Raw genomic sequence first — 19,168 nt, 5'->3', positions numbered from 1 at the left:
CTAGTTGGCAGGTTGTTCTTATAGTGGTAGAAGTCAACATTTTTGAAACTGCTTTACCTGTATGCCACAGTTGAAGAAATAAGGAGATGGATGACAGATGGTGGAAGCCAAGCTAAAAAGTTCAGATAAACAAAAGGGGAAAGCTAAAATAATTCTATGGTACGGGATTAGTTAGCGTTATCAGTATGAACTGATGTTTAGCTTAATATCAGGTGTTTCCCTGGTAGCTCAGAGGTTAAAGCGTCTGCCTGGAATGCAGGAGACCCAGGTTCGATCCCTGGGTTGGGAAGATCCCCTGGAGAAGGAAATGGCAACCCACTCCAGTACTCTTGCCTAGAGAATCCCATGGAGGGATGAGCCTGGTAGGCTACAGTCCATGAGGTCGCAAAGAGACACGACTGAGCCACTTCACTTACTTCACTTCACTTAGCTTAATATACATACAGATGAAAAGATACAGAAATAACTATAGATGTGATATCTATATCTATATATATATACATATGAGAATTAGTATATATACATGTATTTCCTTGCTCTGTCTGTTGAGAAGGCCTAGAAACAGTGACATTCCAGTAGCAATGAGCATATTCATTGCCCAGATATTGGTTTATAAATACCACTAACCATAGAACCAGGGCTTCTTGGAGAAATGGTTGATTCTAGGAGTAGGGTAGGGAAAATACAAGATGAGCCCACAGCATCCTGCAGTGCCAAAAAGTAAAGAAGTTTTCAAAAAACCCAAAAGGATGGGGACTTAACAGCCAACCTGAAAGAGCTTCCATCTGCCAAAGTTGGAACCACCCGAACAGCAAAGGAACATAGTAAGGAATTATAACTCTAAGTATAAAATAAATATGCACAAGTCCGTATTGATATAAGGAGAACACAATGGCACCCCACTCCAGTACTCTTGCCTAGAAAATCCTACGGATGGAGGAGCCTGGTAGGCTGCAGTCCATGGGGTCGCTAAGAGTCAGACACGACAGAGCGACTTCACTTTCACTTTTTACTTTCATGCATTGGAGAAGGAAATGGCAACCCACTTCAGTGTTCTTGCCTAGAGAATCCCAGGGACGGCGGAGCCTGGTGGGCTGCCGTCTCTGGGGTCGCACAGAGTCGGACACGACTGAAGTGACTTAGCAGCATATTGCTGTAAATAAATGACTGAAGAAATAAATGAGGGAGAAAAGACAGACCTTCCTTACAAAATTTCAAATAATTTATGCAGATACTCTAAAAGTTTAATCTACCCCTCCTTTGAGCATGGGCTGGACTTAGTGACTTATGAAGAACAGAGCATCGGGGGTAGACAGGTAACCTTATAGTGAAGAAGCCTAGCAACACTGCCTTGGCTGGATAACTCAAGGTTAACATCAACAATAGTAAGTCATATTGATAGAACTTACCCCTAATATTATGTGATGAGAAGGGCAATTTATTTCTGTGGTATCATTCCCCCTCAAAACATAAACTCAGTCTACATGAGGAAAACATCAAGGAAACCCAAACTGAGACATGATAATAAACAAAGTAGCTGACAATACTCCTCAAAACTGTTAAAATTACAAGAGATAAAGGCTGATAAACTGTCAAAGCGCAGAGGAGACAAAGAGACATGATATCTAAATGCAATGTGGTATCCTGGATGGAATCACAGAACAGAAAAAAGACATTAGTGGAAAAGCTAGCAGAATCTGAATAAAGTCTGGAGTTTAGTTAATAGTAATGAACTGCTACTGATTTCTTAGTTTTGACAAACGTACCATGGTTGTATTACATGTTAACAATGGGAAAAATGAGATGAAGGATAAAAAACTCTGTAACATATTTGTAACTTTTCTGTAAATCTAAAATTATTCCAAAATTAACAGTATAATTAAAAAGAAAAAAAAAATAGGACATTGTGCCCATCTCATGTATGGTCCAAGCTTACCTTCACTTTTAGCATCCTTTGTTGAAAATCTGGAGCATAACAGTTGAGTTTGTGCTATCTGGTGATAAACAGAAAATCTAACTGGATTCCATCACTGCCTAAAAAAATTTGTTTAGAATTGCTTTTATAATTTTTAGTTATATATTTTTATAATGCTTTAAAAAAGGCTTCCTGAACTGATCTGGAGGGGGGTGTTGGGGATACAGAAGAAAAGATAATTTGTAATGAAATTTAGAACTTCCTTTCTGTTCAGGTTTTATATTTAGGGCTTAAATATTTTATTCTTGCAGAAGAGATAAGAACAACATGGCAACTGGAAGAGAAATCCTATTACTCACAAGATCAGTGATGAACTGGGGAGTCCACAACACTGCTGTATCTCAAGAGAGATAAGAAGCAAACAAATTGGCAGAGTTTAAAAAGATCACTTATAAGGATAAACGGGAGTAAAAGAAGATACTGAAAACTGACAAGCCATCTTCTCTCCTCGGCTGGTAGCAAACAGGCTGCATGTTTTAATTAACTTTTTGTATGTTTTGGGGAGGGAGGTAGGAGGGGGGTTCATGTTTGGGAACGCATGTAAGAATTAAAGATTTTAAAATTTAAAAAAATAAAAATAAAAAAAGAAAAAAAAGAAAAGTAGTCAATAAAGCAGGAGTAAAAAAAAAAACAAAAAAAAAACCAACTCTGTCTGCTGAAGTAAGACTAACATTCTCCTTAGAGAGCTCTTGCTGCCAGAAATACCTTCTATTTTGGTGGGGGGGAGGTGGGAGGGAATAAATTACAGAGAGAGTATAGAAATCATTTGAAAGCAAACATTTTTCTCGATGCTCTTCTCCCTTCAAAAGCTGTATGAAGAGGGTAGGTGTTTAAGGGAGTTACAGGTATTTCTAAGTACACTGCTGCTGCTGCTAAGTCGCTTCAGTCGTGTCCGACTCTGTGCGACCCCATAGACGGCAGCCCATCAGGCTCCCCCGTCCCTGGGATTCTCCAGGCAAGAACATCGGAGTGGGTTGCCATTTCCTTCTCCAATGCATGAAAGTGAAAAGTGAAAGTGAAGTCGCTCAGTGTGTCCGACTCTTAGCGACCCCACGGACTGCAGCCCACCAGGCTCCTCCGTCCGTGGGATTTTCCAGGCGAGAGTACTGGAGTGGGGTGCCATTGCCTTCTCCAGGGAGGTGCATCACAAACTAGAATTATAGACAAAATTACTTTCCAGTATGTCCAATATACCAATGTGCATTATACCTGAACCTAATATAATAGTAACACAATAAATATTACCCTTAATTTTCCCATAGAATCCATTTTATTTATTCATTTAGTCAGTAAGTATTTACGTTCCTTATGTGCTAGACACATTTTTTTTTTTAACAGCTCTGTTTGTTTGGGGAGAGAAAAGATATATGCTCATTATTTTAAAATTCAAACAATTCAAACAAGTATAAAAATGACAGGCAGTAAAAACCATTCTACAACCTAACACACCCAGAATTTAACATTTGGTGAAAAAGAATCTAGACATTCCTCTTTTGTCAGGCACATTAATAATTAATTTATTAAAAGCAATTTAGCCACTTTTCAAGTAAGTTTCTTTAAGAAAAAAAAGGATAACTCAGCTAAAAAGTTTGAATTTTTAAATCAATATTAAACCTAGACTCTACCCTTATTAAAAATAATCTGAAAATTCAGCCCAGTGATTTTCCTTCACCTGAAATGTATCTAATAGAACTTTTCTCTGACTATTTCTACTTAGCCTATAGTACCTAAATGGTCACTTACTACCTGCAGCAGTAAAAAGTAATAGTAAACAACAAAACAAAACCAAAGGGAAAAAAAAACAGTAAAATACTTAAGTGTTGAAAATCACATTCAAAGGCAGGGATAGAGGGGTGAAGACAGGGAACTACACAAGTCGTTGCATATTTACTTCCATGTTCATCTTGAAAATTCTCAACAGAAAAAAGTTCAGGCATTTTCTTACTAAATACAATTCTAAGTTAACTTGGGCTTGATTTACTAGGTTAAATCTAAGAGTGAAAAATGACAATACCTAAAGCTTTCACAGCATCTGAATTTTTAATACAGTGCAAACAAAACATACTCTCTTCTAAGCGATCAGTTACCCCTGTTTCCACCCACCTTTCCTTTCATTTCCACTTACACTGATACCAACGATGACTTGATGGATCCCCCTGACTTCCACCCTGGCCTCCCTCCACTTTCTCCTCACCTCACTCTAATGTCAGAAGTTATAGGTATACTCTGGAATTGACTTCAGAACAGTTCCACTAAGAAAACTTGGCATTCCTCTTCTTGAAGTTTAGCCTTTGTTTTGGCTCTTCTCTTGCTGCCCCATAACTCAATACCCTGTCTTTATGTCCAGCTGCGGACTGCCTATGTCTCTACCTATTCTTCTCAATATCATTTCTGATACTGCTGAGGCCATTGATCTTTAAAAAAAAACAAACAAAAAACAGCATTTGGCTTTACTATTTTTCCTTTGTTATCTATTTTCTATATCTCTGATTTCTGCTCTTATCTTTATTCTTACATTCCTTCTACTTACTGTGGGGTTACTTTGCTCTTTTCTAACAGGCTTCTTCAGGTAGAAAATTAGACCATTGTTTTAAAGTGAGCATATTTACTTTAGCTGTTTCAACATTCTTGTCTGTTCATTTGGTTGTAAGTTATATTTTCTCAATTTTTGACACGTCTATAATGTTTTTACTGTATGCTAAATATTGCTGATTTATATTCTTGAGTGTTAGATTCTGTTAAAAGAGGACTGGACTTTGTTCTAATGGGCAGCTAAGTTACATCTAAACCAATTTGATCCACATGCGGCTTATGTTCAGGGTAGGTGTAGAATAGTCTTCATTCCAGAATTTAGTCCTACTACAAAGTGGGTGACCCCTCTGAAGTCTTCCCTGAATTTCCCATGTATTCAGAGGGGTTTTTTTACTCTGGTGATGGGAACCCAAATGACTTCTGATTCTGTACGAGCACTGGGAATTGTTCAGTTTACAGCTCTTAACAACTTCTTTCCTAGAAGCAGTTCTTGGCATTTCACCATAGCCAATGTGCAGAAGTGTGGGACTCCTATACGGATTTCTAGAGCTCTTTATCTATAATAACTGCTTCCTCAATGGTATATTATTACCCTTAAATTCTAGCCACCATGGCTTCCCCAAACTCTGAAGTTTATGTCTCACACCACTCAGCAATACCACCGGGTTCTACTTGGGATTTCTCTCCTGTACCACAACTGAAAACTGCCTCCAGGCAAAGAGCCACAGCAATTGCAGAGCTCACATCTTCTGATTCCTCTAGGAATCAGACTGTTAGACTGCCAGTTGTCCAGTCTGTGAGGACAATTGTTTCAAGTATCTGTCCAGTTTTCCCATTGTTTATATAGAGCAGCAATTCCTGTACTCTCATGGTGAGAAACAAAAGTCCTTTCTCACATTATTTGACTATATATAAAACAACTGTAGAGACTACATTAACAAAAATGAGTGCAATGAGCCTATTACTTCAAAAGATAAAAATATCAGCATTTGTTGCCAACAATAAAATTAGAACTTTCAGGCAAAAATTAGAATTGCAGAAAACATATCAGAGACCATAACCTTGACAGCTTTCCAATACTTACTCCTTACTACTTTTTGGATAAGATCAGTGGTGATACTAACACATGTGTGTAGTTTTTATATTGTATACTAATGGTTTGCACACCTCAGTGAACCAATATTTCCAAATGACCAATGCATGGTACAAAATTATGGGTGAGTAAAATATTCATTCAAAATAAAAGACAGAACAATAGATTTTAATGTAATAATATACAAAAGTTCATTGAAATGATTTCAGATTCCACACTGCAACTAACCTTTAAGAAACTACTACCTGTCAAGTTTTGCCATAAGATCAAAGAATACTCAACTACCTGAAAAAAATGATTAAATTACTCCTTCTTTTTCCAGCTGCTTCTGCTGCTGCTAAGTCGTTTCAGTCATGTCTGACTCTGTGCAACCCCACAGACGGCAGTGCACCAGGCTCCCCCATCCCTGGGATTCTCCAGGCAAGAATACTGGAGTGGGTTGCCATTTCCTTCTCCAATGCATGAAAGTGAAAAGTGAAAATGAAATCACTCAGTCGTGTCCAAATCTTAGTGACCCCATGGACTGCAGCCTACCAGGCTCCTCCATCCATGGGATTTTCCAGGCAAAAGTACTGGATTGGGGTGTCATTGCCTTCTCCGCCTTTTCCAGCTATATACGCAAAGAGTCGGACACGACTAAGAGACTGAACTGAACTGAACTGAACTGAACTGATACCTGTGTAAGACTAGATTTTCTTCATTTATTTCAACCAAAATAACACTCTCCAACAAACTGAAGGCAGAAGCAGATATGAATATTCCGTTGTCTGCTATTAAGCCAAAGAGTTACAAAAATATAATTAACTCTTTCTAGTATTATTTACATTAACATTCAATGAGTTTATTATCATTGTTTTTACATTAGTAAATATTTAAAATTTCTCTTATTTTTTAATTTCTGAATTTCTGATACAGTAAATATCAACAAATACAATCCACTGAAACAAAATCTCCTTGCTATCTTCAATAATTTTTAGCATTTAACAGGGGTCCTGAAATCAAGAAGTTTGAGAACCTAGCAAGTCTAAGTACAGTGAAACTGCAAGATTTTGCTCAGTTATACCAGGTTAACTCTAGCCTCTGACACTGCCCCAACACTTAGCAAGTGTCTGTGCTAAGTCACTTCAGTCATATCTGACTCTGTGCAATGCTAGGGACTGTAGCCTGCCAGGCTCCTCTGTCCATGGGATTCTCCAGGCAAGGATACTGGAGTGGGTTGTTATGCCCTCCTCCAGATGATCTTCCTGACCCAGGGACCGAACCCATGTCTCTTACCTCTTCTGCACGGGCAGGCAGGTTCTTTACCTCTAGTGCCACCTGGGAAGCCCAAGTGTCCAGTGAAGAAAAAAAAAAGGCTATGCATTTTGGGCTTATCTCAGTTTCCATCTGTCAAACTAGCCCACACAACTGTTAAAAGTTCTTGTGATTTCTCTTTTCCCCTCTGGATTCCCTCTGCCTGGAAAAAAGCTAATCCTAAAAACATGCCTATACTTAGCAATTGCTCTCAGGAACAAACAGCTAGCTATCTCAGTTCACATGAGAAGGAATCTCTAGAATTTAAGTTTACCTCTTCTCTTTGCTTCCATAGCTCTATAGCTTTCAAAATAAGATTTTTAGAATTTATCCAATTTCTGCATAACATCTATAGCCTGCCGCATACTATTCAGGCCTTTTAATCCACCACTTGCTGGTGTTATTTAGTCATTAAGTTATGACTCACTCTTAGCGACTCCTGCACTTTAGCCCACCAGGCTCCTCTGTCCATGGGCTTTCCCAGGCAATAATACTGGAGTGGGTTTCCATTTCCTTCTCCAGGGGATCTTCGCAACCCAGGGATCGAATCTGTGTCTCGTGCTTGGCAGGTGAGGTTCTTTACCACTAAGCTGCTACCAAATAACAATAGGCAATACTTATTAACTAGCTGCCAAACAATATTCTAAGCTCATTTAATTCTCAAGAGAACATAATAAGGTATTGTCACTAAAGTTACACAGCTTTTAGCTGGTAAAGTAAGAATTCAAATCTAAGCAGTTTGGCTTCCGAGTCTTTAACCTTTGCCTTATATATTGTACATTTTTCCTTCAGGAAGTCCAGTTCAGTTGCTCAGTCATGTCTGACTCTTTGCGACCCCACGAATCACATCACCCAGGGCCTCGCTGTCCATCACCAACTCCTGGAGTTCACTCACTCATTCCATCAAGTCGGTGATGCCATCCAGCCATCTCATGCTCTGTCTTTCACTTCTCCTCCTGCCCCCAATCCCTCCCAGCATCAGGGTCTTTTCCAATGAGTCAACTCTTCGCATGAGGTGGCCAGAGTACTGGAGTTTCAGCTTTAGCATCATTCCTTCCAAAGAACACCCAGGGCTGATCTCCTTCAGAATGGACTGGTTGGATCTCCTTGCAGTCCAAGGGACTCTCAAGAGTCTTCTCCAACACCACAGTTCAAAAGCATCAATTCTTCAGCACTCAGCTTCTTTATAGTCCAAATCTCACATCCATACATGACCACAGGAAAAACCATACCCTTGACTAGACAGACTTTTGTTGACAAAGTAATATCTCTGCTTTTCAATATACTATCTAGGTTGGTCATAACTTTCCTTCCAAGGAGTAAGCGTCTTTTAATTTCATGGCTGCAATCACCATCTGCAGTGATTTTGGAGCCCTCAAAAATAAAGCATGACACTGTTTCCAGTTTCCCCATCTATTTGCCATGAAGTGATGGGACCAGATGCCATGATCGTCATTTTCTAAATGTTGAGCTTTAAGCCAACTTTTTCACTCTCCTCTTTCACTTTCATCTAGAGGCTATTAGCTCCTCTTCACTTTCTGCCATAAGGGTGGTGTCATCTGCATATCTGAGGTTATTGATATTTCTCCCAGCAATCTTGATTCCACCTTGTGTTTCTTCCAGTCCAGCGTTTCTCATGATGTACTCTGCACAGAAGTTAAATAAGCAGGGTGACAATATACAGCCTTGACGTACTCCTTTTCCTATTTGGAACCAGTCTGTTGTTCTATGTCCAGTTCTAACCGTTGCTTCCTGACCTGCATACAGATTTCTCAAGAGGCAGGTCAGGTGGTCTGGTATTCCCATCTCTTTCAGAATTTTCCACAGTTTCTTGTGGTCCACACAGTCAAAGGCTTTGGCATAGTCAATAAAGCAGAAATAGATGTTTTTCTAGAACTCTCTTGCTTTTTCGATGATCCAGCGGATGTTGGCAAATTGATCTCTGGTTCCTCTGCTTTTCTAAAATCAGTTTGAACATCTGGAAGTTCATGGTTCACGTATTGCTGAAGCCTGGCTTGCAGAATTTTGAGCATTACTTTACTAGCATGTGAGATGAGTGCAATTGTGCAGCAGTTTGAGCGTTCTTTGGCATTGCCTTTCTTGGGATTAGAATGAAAACTGACCTTTTCCAGTCCTGTGGCCACTGCTGAGTTTTCCAAATTTGCTGGCATATTGAGTGCAGCACTTTCACAGCATCATCTTTCAGGATTTGAAACAGCTCAACTGGAATTCCATCACCTCCACTAGCTTTGTTTGTAGTGATGCTTTCTAAGGCCCACTTGACTTCACATTCCAGGATGTCTGGTTCTAGGTGAGTGATCACACCATCGTGATTATCTGGGCCGTGAAGATCTTTTTTGTACAGTTCTTCTGTGTATTCTTGCCACCTCTTCTTAATATCTTCTGCTTCTGTTAGGTCCATACCATTTCTGTCCTTTATCGAGCCCATCTTTGCATGAAATGTTCCCTTGGTATCTCTCATTTTCTTGAAGAGGTGTCTAGTCTTTTCCATTCTGTTGTTTTCCTCTATTTCTTTCCATTGATCACTGAGGAAGGCTTTCTTATCTCTCCTTGCTATTCTTTGGAACTCTGCATTCAGATGCTTATATCTTTCCTTTTCTCCTTTGCTTTTCGCTTCTCTTCTTTTCACAGCTATTTGTAAGCCCTCCTCAGACAGCCATTTTGCTTTTTCGCATTTCTTTTCCATGGGGATGGTCTTGATCCCTGTGTCCTGTACAGTGTCATGAACCTCCATCCATAGTTCATCAGGCACTCTGTCTATCAGATCTAGGCCCTTAAATCTATTTCTCACTTCCACTGTATAATCATAAGGGATTTGATTTAGGCCATACCTGAATGGTCTAGTGGTTTTCCCTACTTTCTTCAATTTAAGTCTGAATTTGGCAACAAGGAGTTCATGATCTAAGCCACAGTCCGCTCCCGGTCTTGTTTTTGCTTACTGTATAGAGCTTCTCCATCTTTGGTTGCAAAGAATATAATCAATCTGATTTCGGTGTTGACCATCTGGTGATGTCCACGTGTAGAGACTTCCCTTGTGTTGTTGGAAGAGAGTGTTAATGCCCAATGTGTTCTCTTGGCAAAACTCTATTAGCCTTTGCCCTGCTTCATTCCGTATTCCAAGCCCAAATTTGCCTGTTACTTCATGTGTTTCTTGACTTCCTACTTTTGCATTCCAGTCCCCTATAATGGAAAGGACATCTTTTTTGGGTGTTAGTTCTAAAAGGTCTTGTAGGTCTTCATAGAACCGTTCAACTTCAGCTTCTTCAGCGTTACTGGTTGGGGCATAGGCTTGGATTACTGTGATATTGAAAGGTTTGCTTTGGAGACGAACAGAGATCATTTTGTCGTTTTTGAGATTGCATCCAAGTACTGCATTTCGGACTCTTTATTGACCATGACGGCTACTTCATTTCTTCTAAGGGATTCCTGCCCGCAGCAGTAGATATAATGGTCATCTGAGTTAAATTCACCCATTTCCCTCAGGAAACTTAGCCCATTTTCATGGTTGTTACTATCATCTCAAGATAGAAAATATCTAAATCTTTATCTCTAGGTCTAATCTGTATAACTGCTTGCTGAAGTTCAACATGGATATTCAGTGTATCTAAAACCAATGTGTGTTTCTTCTTCACGCCCTGAAAACTTCCTTTTTCAAACATTGCTCTTTCACTGGTACCATCCTTTCCACCTTTGGTCAATCCAGGCAATTATAATTTTCTTTTCCTCTAAATTTCAGAAACATCTATGTTAGTAATTCCCAAACAATGATTCATAACCAAAAGTCTACTGTGGTGCATAAAAAAAGTAATATAATATGCTGTTCTATTTTAAAATCTGTCCTTAATTCTAAGAGAATTCCTATATTTTATTGTTAGAATCCTTTTTCTTTTGTGAAATTGTGATAATAGATAATATTTTTAAAAAATTTTTTCATGAATTGAGAAGTTGACAATACTATAATGATTCCCAAGTTATATGGTTGATTTGTTTTAAAAATTTATTTATCTAGGAGATTTGAAAATCTGCAAACTACTCATCTATACTAACATTATCAGTTTATCAGGACCTGCTTTTGACTGACCCCTTGCTTTTCTAATATCCTCATGTATATCAAGTCAAGAATTCTTCTCAAAGAATGTCCCAAACAAAAGTAATAAAAGTTAGTAACTTTTGGGGCAGTATCAAAAAGTTAGAAATGTGCTGAAATTGTCCAAATTCCAATTCTATGTTATGAAATAAATCCTCACAAAAGTAGACTTAACAGCAAGTTTTTTCACTGTGGTCCAATGTGCGAAGTCACTTTAGTCGTGTCCAACTCTTTGTGACCCTGTGGACTGTAGCCTGCCAGGCTCCTCTGTCTATGGCATTTTCCAGGTAATACTGGAGTGGGTTGCCATTTCCTCCTCCGGGGGATCTCCCCGACCCAGAGATCGAACCTGCATCTCCTGTGGCTCCTGCACTGCAGGTGAATTCTTTACCACTGAGCCATGGGGGAAGCCCGATTGCACATAACAGGCATTATCAGTGCTTTTTCAAAATGTTCAAAAAAGATACTGTTGTCTTCCTGCCTTTAAACTCAGTTAACTATTCTTAAACTCATTCCCTTCCGACATACTAGACAGCCCCACCTATTTACGCAATAAGGAATTATGTTCCTTACTTAATTCTTAAGCTTTTCTAACAGCTTTGCATAGAAATCTTTTTACAGTCTTAAACATGGTAAAACTACCTTTTACCAAGCACTTTCTTTTTACAGTCAGTCTTAATCATGGTAAAACCACCTTTACCAAGTACTTTCTGATATATAATCTTACTTAATTCACAAGACACCTAAATGGATTTCCATCAATTTTTACTTTTACCACCAGGCTGAAAGCAAGTAGCATGTTTTGAATAACATATCATTGAGAAGAAATATGAAATATCTGCTCTAAAACCCCTCATCCCCTGGTGGTGCAGAGGTTAAAGCGTCTGCCTGCAATGTGGGAGACCTGGGTTCGATCCCTGGGTTGGGAAGATCCCCTGGAGAAGGAAATGGCAACCCACTCCAGTATGCCTGGAGAATCCCATGAATGGAGGAGCTTGGTGGGCTACAGTCCACGGTTTGCAAAGAGTCGGACACGACTGAGCAACTTCACTTTCACTTTCAAACTCACATGGTTAGTGAATGTACACAGTTGAGACCAGAAAGCTAAGCTTTCTAGTTATCTAAGGAATTGCAGGAAGAAGGTATAATTCACAGGAAAAGAACCCACAGCCATATAGAACCAAGTCAGAAATTACTATATTCCTAGAATTAAGCAAAACAGTGGGTTAGGATAAGGTCAGAATATACATAATACAACAGTTTCATTAATGGCCAAAGGGAGCACAATTGCTTTGGGGTCACAATGACCAAAAGTCATGCTGATGTGCAAGCTTTCTGGGGCAATTTGAGAGAAAGAAACTCAAGAAGCCAGTGAGGATGGAGAACAAAAATAATCTACCCTACAACTTAGCCACTAAGGAAGGTGCAGTGCAGTCAGAAGATTAGAGTTTTGATCCATCAATAGATAAATGAATAAACAAAATTTAGTATATCTATAAACTTATTTGGTATATCCATAGATTTATTCCTATAGAATATTACTCATTTATAAAAAACTGAAATTCTGATACATGCTACAACATGGATGAACCTTGAAAACTGCTCAGTGAAGTAAGCCACACAGAAAAAGACAAATATTGTATAATTCCACTTATATGAGGTACTCAGAATGGGCAAATTCATAAAGACAGAAAGGAGAGTAGAGTTTACCAGGCATGAGGAGAATGAGAGTGAGGAGTTATTGTTTAATAAGTATAGAGTTTCTGTTGGAATTATGAAAAATTTCTAGAAGTGGATAATGGTGATGACTGTACACCAATGTGATTATACTTAGCATCAGTGAAGTATATACATTAAAATGGTTAAAATGGTAAATTTTATGTTTTATGTATATTTTACCACAATGGAAAAAAATGGATGAAAAAATTAGAATTTTGGAGGTATCAGGAATTTTTGGTTTTCAAGACTATTCACTAATTTATCACCTTGTTAAGAGTTATTTCCCCTAAAAACATTTCTTGAAAAAATTAGTAAACTCAAACATTTTCATCAACAGGTACATATTTTGACAAACTTATAGGAATTACAGGCAGCTCCAGAAAACAGTCCTGGCAGTAAAACCAATCCTGTTCTTACTCAATGGTTATTTAATCATCCTAAACTTATTTCTACAAGACATCTATTGTCATTTTTTTTTAAATCTCATTTACCAGGGGAGGGACCAAGAACTCCCTTGATCAGGATGCCACAGGGATGGAAGCCCTCTGAGACTCTGAACCATTTCAGCAGATCATTGATTTTAGCCTCTCTTGCTCTTAACCTAATAGTGTCCTACCTCACTGTGCCTGGGGTCACATGTCAAAAGCCTAAGGAAGCCAGAAGCCAGGCAAGAAATGTAAATTAATGAAGCATGGGCATGAATTTGGGGAGAAGCAGGAAGATGAAGAAAGCTAGAGCAACCTGGAGTGTTTCTGTCATACCAACAGAGCACTGTCAATTGCTGCCAAGTGGTAATGCTAGCCCACTTTTCCCATACTTTTTGAATTTTTAAAAAAGGCTGCAAATTCAGATTTTCCAACTTACTCTAAAAGCTAAGCAAAACAGATCTGAGGACCCCAAGGAGCCTACAGACCCCAAATCTGTGCTTTTTGCTCCATGCATATCCTTCTCCAAACCGTGAAGGAAAATGGCAGGAAACAATACTTTCTAGTTATGCCATACCTCATTTTGCATAAGGACTTCAATTCCCTGAGAGCAAGGCAGCAAGTAACATTTAAGGAACATAAAGAAACCAAAGGAGTGAACCAAAAAGAAAATTTACATACTTAATATATGAAAAGTAAAAACCTGACACTTCAGATAATCGTTCAACTTTCACAATGTCAGGAACTGAGATGAGGGCTATGCTAAGTGGAGAACAGTGGAAGAAAATACTAAGCAGCCAGAATAAAAGTTTTAAAACTCTTTAAAGCCACTATAAATTACACAATAGGGAATATGATCCCAGTGATTTACAGTAAACCTGTCCCCCTATGGCACAACATGAAATATCTGCTGTATCATTTTTGATCCCACTATCTTGAATTCTACCTGATTTTTACAACTGTGGTTGCTATGACAAATACAGAACTGCAAGTGTAGGTGCAACTTCCCAGATTTCACGTGAAAAATTCTATTTTGTGAATTTTTTTGGAAACTACCTCCTACTTGAGAAAGCTAAAGGAAGGGAGGGATGCAACTGGAAAAGGAGAAAATACTTTGGAAAAAAAGCTGCTTTCTTGCAGATACAGGAGCTAAGAATAGTGGAGAAATAAAAGTTAATTTCTTTGTTGTTTGTTTTCGTTTTTTATTTTATTTATTTTAATTGGAGGCTAATTACTCTACAAATAAGACTAGCTACTACCCTCCAAAGGTAATCCCATCTCTGGCCAAGAAGAGCCAGAATTCTTCCTTAAACTTTATCCAGTTAATTTATCCACAAATGGTATCATTTCCTTCTACTCAAAACAAAATATATAGTATGATCCAGTAGCATTACATGCTTCTATGCTAGGTACCATGCTAAGCATATCACATTTATCATTTAATCTTCACAATAATATGAAATAGGTTCCTTTTTTTCATCTCTGATCAAAGTAAACACAGTCCCTATTGTTATGAGGCTTCTTTTCTAATGGGAGAAACAGACATTAACAACGCCAACAAAGAATGTACAACTGCATTTATTACCAGAGTTAAAAGGAGCTGGGTAAGGCACTACTAATTCATGGAAAAGGCAAATCTAATCTTATCCAAGAAGACATCTCTGTGGAAGTTAACTTACTGTTGAGTCAAAGGCTAAACATGTTTCATCCTGGCAATGTCTCTTGGCAGGGGTAAGAGCATGAGAAAACTCCCTGTGATGGAAGGAAACACGAGTTTGAAGTAGAATATAAAGGCCCATGTAGCCAAAGCAAAAAGAACAAGGGAAAGCATGCTGTGTGGTTAGGGCAGAAGAAAGAGGCCATCCAGGGCTCTGCTACTTATAAGTCTCCATCTTCAGAGGAACAAAAACCACTAAAGTTATTAGAAAAAGAGGCAGATAGCATGATTCGATTTGTGGGTATCTTTATGCATTTTTAAATAAAAGTAAAAATATCTACAGAAAAGAAAAATATCTACTCTCTTAGCAATTTTCAAATATACAATACAGCATTGTTAACTCATCATGCTATATGTTAGTCCCTGGGACTTATTTATCTTATAACTAGAAGTCCGTACCTTTTGATCACCTGCAAGTATTTTGCCCACCTTCCACCTCTCACAAGCTACAAGGCGGCTTCCCTTGTAGCTCAGTTGGTAAAGAATCTGCCTGCAATGCAGGAGACCTGGGTTCGTTTCCTAGGTTGGGAAGATCCCCTGGAGAAGGAAATGCTAACCCACTCCAGTATTCTTGCCTGGAGAATCCCATGGACAGAGGAACCTGGAGGGCTATAGTCCATGGGGTCGCAAAAGTTGGACACGACTTAGCAACTAAACTACTACCACCTCTCACAGCCACCAATCTATTCTCTGTAATCTGTAAGTCCTTCTTCTTTTATATTCCACATACAAGTGATATTACACATTTGTCTCTCACTGTCTGAGAACATACAGTATGAGCCTTTCTCTGACTTGAAAATTTCACTTAGCAAATGCCCTCAAGATTCATACATGTTTTCACAAAGGCAAGAATTCCTTCTTTAAGGCTGAATATTTCAGTGTCTGTGTACATGTGTACCAGACTTTCTTTATCCATTCATCTGCTGATGAACGAACATAGGTTGTTCCCATATCTTGGCTATTGTAAAGATAGCTACAATGAACAGGGGGCTGCAGATTTTTTTTTTGACACAGTGATTTTATTCCCTTTAAAGAAATACTTAGAAGTGAAATTGCTGGGTAATATGGTATTCTATTTTCAGTTTCTTTCAGTACTCTCCATACTGTTTTCCATAGTGGCTACACCAGTTTACATCCCCACCAACAGTGCAAAAGTCTCAGCAATATTCTCACCAACACATATTTCTTATCTTTTTGATACAAGACATTCTAGTAGGTATGAGATGATGTTTTATTGTTATTTTGACTCGCTTGTCTCTGATGGTTAGTAATAGTAAACACTTTTTCATGTACCTGTTGGCCACTGGCATATCTTCTTTGGAAATGTCTATCAGATCTTTGCCTACTTTTTAATTGGATTGTTTTTCCATTGAGTTGTATGAGTTCTAAACATATTTTATAATTCCTTATCAAATATATATTTTGCAAATATTTTCTTCTATTTAGTAAGTTGCCTTTTCATTTTGTTGATGATTTCCTTTGCTGTACAGGTTTTTAGTTTGATGTAGTCTCAGTTGTGTTTTTTGTTTGCTTTTTTTTTTTTTTTGCCTGTTGTTTATGTCAAATTAAAAAAAATAATAATCATTGCCAAGACCTATGTCAAGGAATTCATCCCCTGTTTTCTTCTAGTAATTTTATGATTTCAGATTTTATATTCAAGTCTTTAATCCATTCTGAGTTGATATTTTGTGTATATTAAGATAATGGTCCATGTTTCATTGTTTTGTATGTAGCCATCCCTTTCCCAACCTCATTTATTAAAAGAAATTTTAATCCCATTGTATATTCTTGGCATCTTCCCCCACTGTATATTCTTGGCTCGTCTATTATAAATTAATTGACCCTGTATATATGGTTTTATTTCTAGGGTCTCTACTTTGTTCCATTCATTGATGTGCTTGTTTTTAGGTCAGTGCCACAGTGTGTTGATTACTACAGCTTTGTAATTTAGTTTAGAAATCAGGAAGTGACAGCCCCAGACTGGTTATTCTTTCTCAAGATTGCTTGACTTTGTGGGGGTCTTTTAAGGTTCCACATAAACTTTAGGGTTGTTTATTCTATTTCCATGAAAACTGCCATTGGAATTTTAATAGGGGTTGCAATGAATCTTGCATTTCTCTTCTGAATTTACTCATGGACTTTGGTCATGTAGATCGTTTAAAGGCAAATAAATCAACACTTTGAGCTTAGGATTTTGAGCCATAATTTTAGAAAAGTTTTATAACTCTAAAGTTATAATTAAATTCTCCCATCATTTCACATTTTATGTTTAAATCTCTGACCAATCTGGAGTTTATCCAAATATATAATGTCAAGTATTGACCTAACACATTCTCTTTCCAGATGGCCACACAGTTATACCAATACCAGTTATTAGAGTTCATCCTTACTCCCACTCAAATAAGATACTGCTTTTACCATATCCTAAGTTACTATACTTTCTAATTTATTCCTGAATTTTCAATTCTGCTCTATTAGCTTGTCAACTCATGCACCAGTATTACATTGCTCTAACTGAAACTTCATAGTATGTCTTAATACCTAGAAGGGCTAATCCCCTTTTCATTGCTCTTCTTCAATATTATTCAGGGTTCAGTATGCACTTTATGACTAGTGTTTCAAGTATTTTCACTGAAACCACTTTAATCTGTAAATTAGCATGGGAGAATCAGCTTCCCTGGTGGCTCAGAGGGGAAAGAATCTGCCCGCAATGCAGGGAACTGGGGTTCAATCCCTGGGTCAGGAAGATCCTCTGGAGGAGGAAATGGCAACCCATTCCATTATTCTTGCTTGGAGAATTCCACCAGCTACGGTCCATGGGGTGGCAAAGAGTCAGATACGACTGAGTGACTAACACACACACAGGAGAATCAGTGTTTTATGATGTTGAGATTTCCTATTTGAGAATATGCTATGTTTATGCTGACATCTACTTTTGAGTTTTTCAGGAATATGGGGAGTAGATTGGAAAGAGGCCAGGTGGATAGATTAGACTAATAAAGTTTGTAGTAAGTGAAGGATACAGAAAGGATAAACTGGAGAGAGAACAGTGTGGTTAAGAGTACACAGTAACATTTAATCACCCAGAAAAGCCTGCCAAGGGAGGAAGGAGTGGTAGAAAGAATAAAATCAAGTAAAGAATGTTTTTCAAGAAAAAAAAACTGTCAACAATTAGGACAGAAACATTTTTAAATAAATCTATTAGATTTGGTGATACAGAAGTCTTTTGTGATCTTACTAAGATCTATTTTGGGGAGACTTATAAGGCTGGAAGCCACAGTGGGACTTCTAGTCCATTATGGCCAAATATAAGAATTTTGTTCTAATTTGATCCTAAAAGGGTCTTCCTGAAGTCAAAATGCACTAAATTTGGAATATAACTACGTAATTATTCCTAAAATGGAGTTCATCTGTAGTCTTAGAAGAGGGCTGTGGAATAACTCATGCAAAGAATGCATGGCTCCAGAAAACACTGCCAATAGAAAGAAGTATCAGGAAACAGAGTAGAAAGTAACAGCTGTAGAGCAAAGGGGATGGCAAACATGAAGCAAATTTTCTCCAAACCAAACTAAGCTATAACTTTACAGAACAATTTGACTTGGAGTTAAGAGCCTACTAACATTCTAAAGCACAGCTGGAGATTCAGATAAAATAGGGGACTCCTTAAATAAGATGCAATAAACAAGCCCCAACTGCTCAGAAATACTTGCTTCTGCATCTTTTCAAGATTCCACTCTCTCCCTCCCTCAACTTTATCCCCAAATCCCAATTGTGCTTTCTCTTTTGGTTAGTCCTAATAGAAGCATACAGACTTCCCTGGTAGGAAAGTAAGGATACTGGTAGGAAGTTAGGTAAGAATTATTCTTAACTCTTCCTTAATATTCAGACAGTGGAGGAGGGAATGGCAAACAACTTCAGTATTCTTGCCTTGAGAATCCCTTGAACATTTGTTTTTGTTTAGTCGCTCAATCGTGTCCAACTCTGCGACCCCATAGACTGAGCATGCCAGGCTTCTCTGACCTTTACTATCTCCTACAGTTTGTGCAAACTCATATTCATTGAGTCAAAGATGCCACTCAACTACCTCATCCTATCATTCCTTCTCCTGCCCTCAATCTTTCCCAGTAGGGAAAGGGTCTTTTCCAGTGAGTCAGCTCTTTGCATCAGGTGGCCAAAGGATTAGAGCATCAGCTTCAGCATTGGTCCTTCCAATGAATATTCAGGGTTGATTTCCTTTAGGATTGACTGGTTTGATCTCCTTGCTGTCCAAGGGGCTCTCAAGAGTCTTTTCCAGCACCACAGTTCG

General features: G+C 38.3%; 1 protein-coding gene and 1 non-coding gene across 3 annotated transcripts in view; one reads left to right on the top strand and one right to left on the bottom strand.

Moving 5' to 3' along the window:
- The window catches only part of PDSS2 (prenyl (decaprenyl) diphosphate synthase, subunit 2), a 279,997-nt gene that overhangs the window by 227,766 nt on the left and 33,063 nt on the right, over positions 1 to 19,168 (bottom strand). The window lies entirely within an intron of this gene.
- TRNAS-GGA lies at positions 218 to 289 on the top strand. The gene has a single exon. It is a non-coding gene; the product is annotated as a tRNA-Ser (tRNA).

This window comes from Capra hircus, chromosome 9 (assembly GCF_001704415.2).
Source record: "Capra hircus breed San Clemente chromosome 9, ASM170441v1, whole genome shotgun sequence".
Lineage (NCBI taxonomy): Eukaryota > Metazoa > Chordata > Mammalia > Artiodactyla > Bovidae > Capra > Capra hircus.
This window is presented reverse-complemented; position numbering and strand designations above follow the sequence as displayed.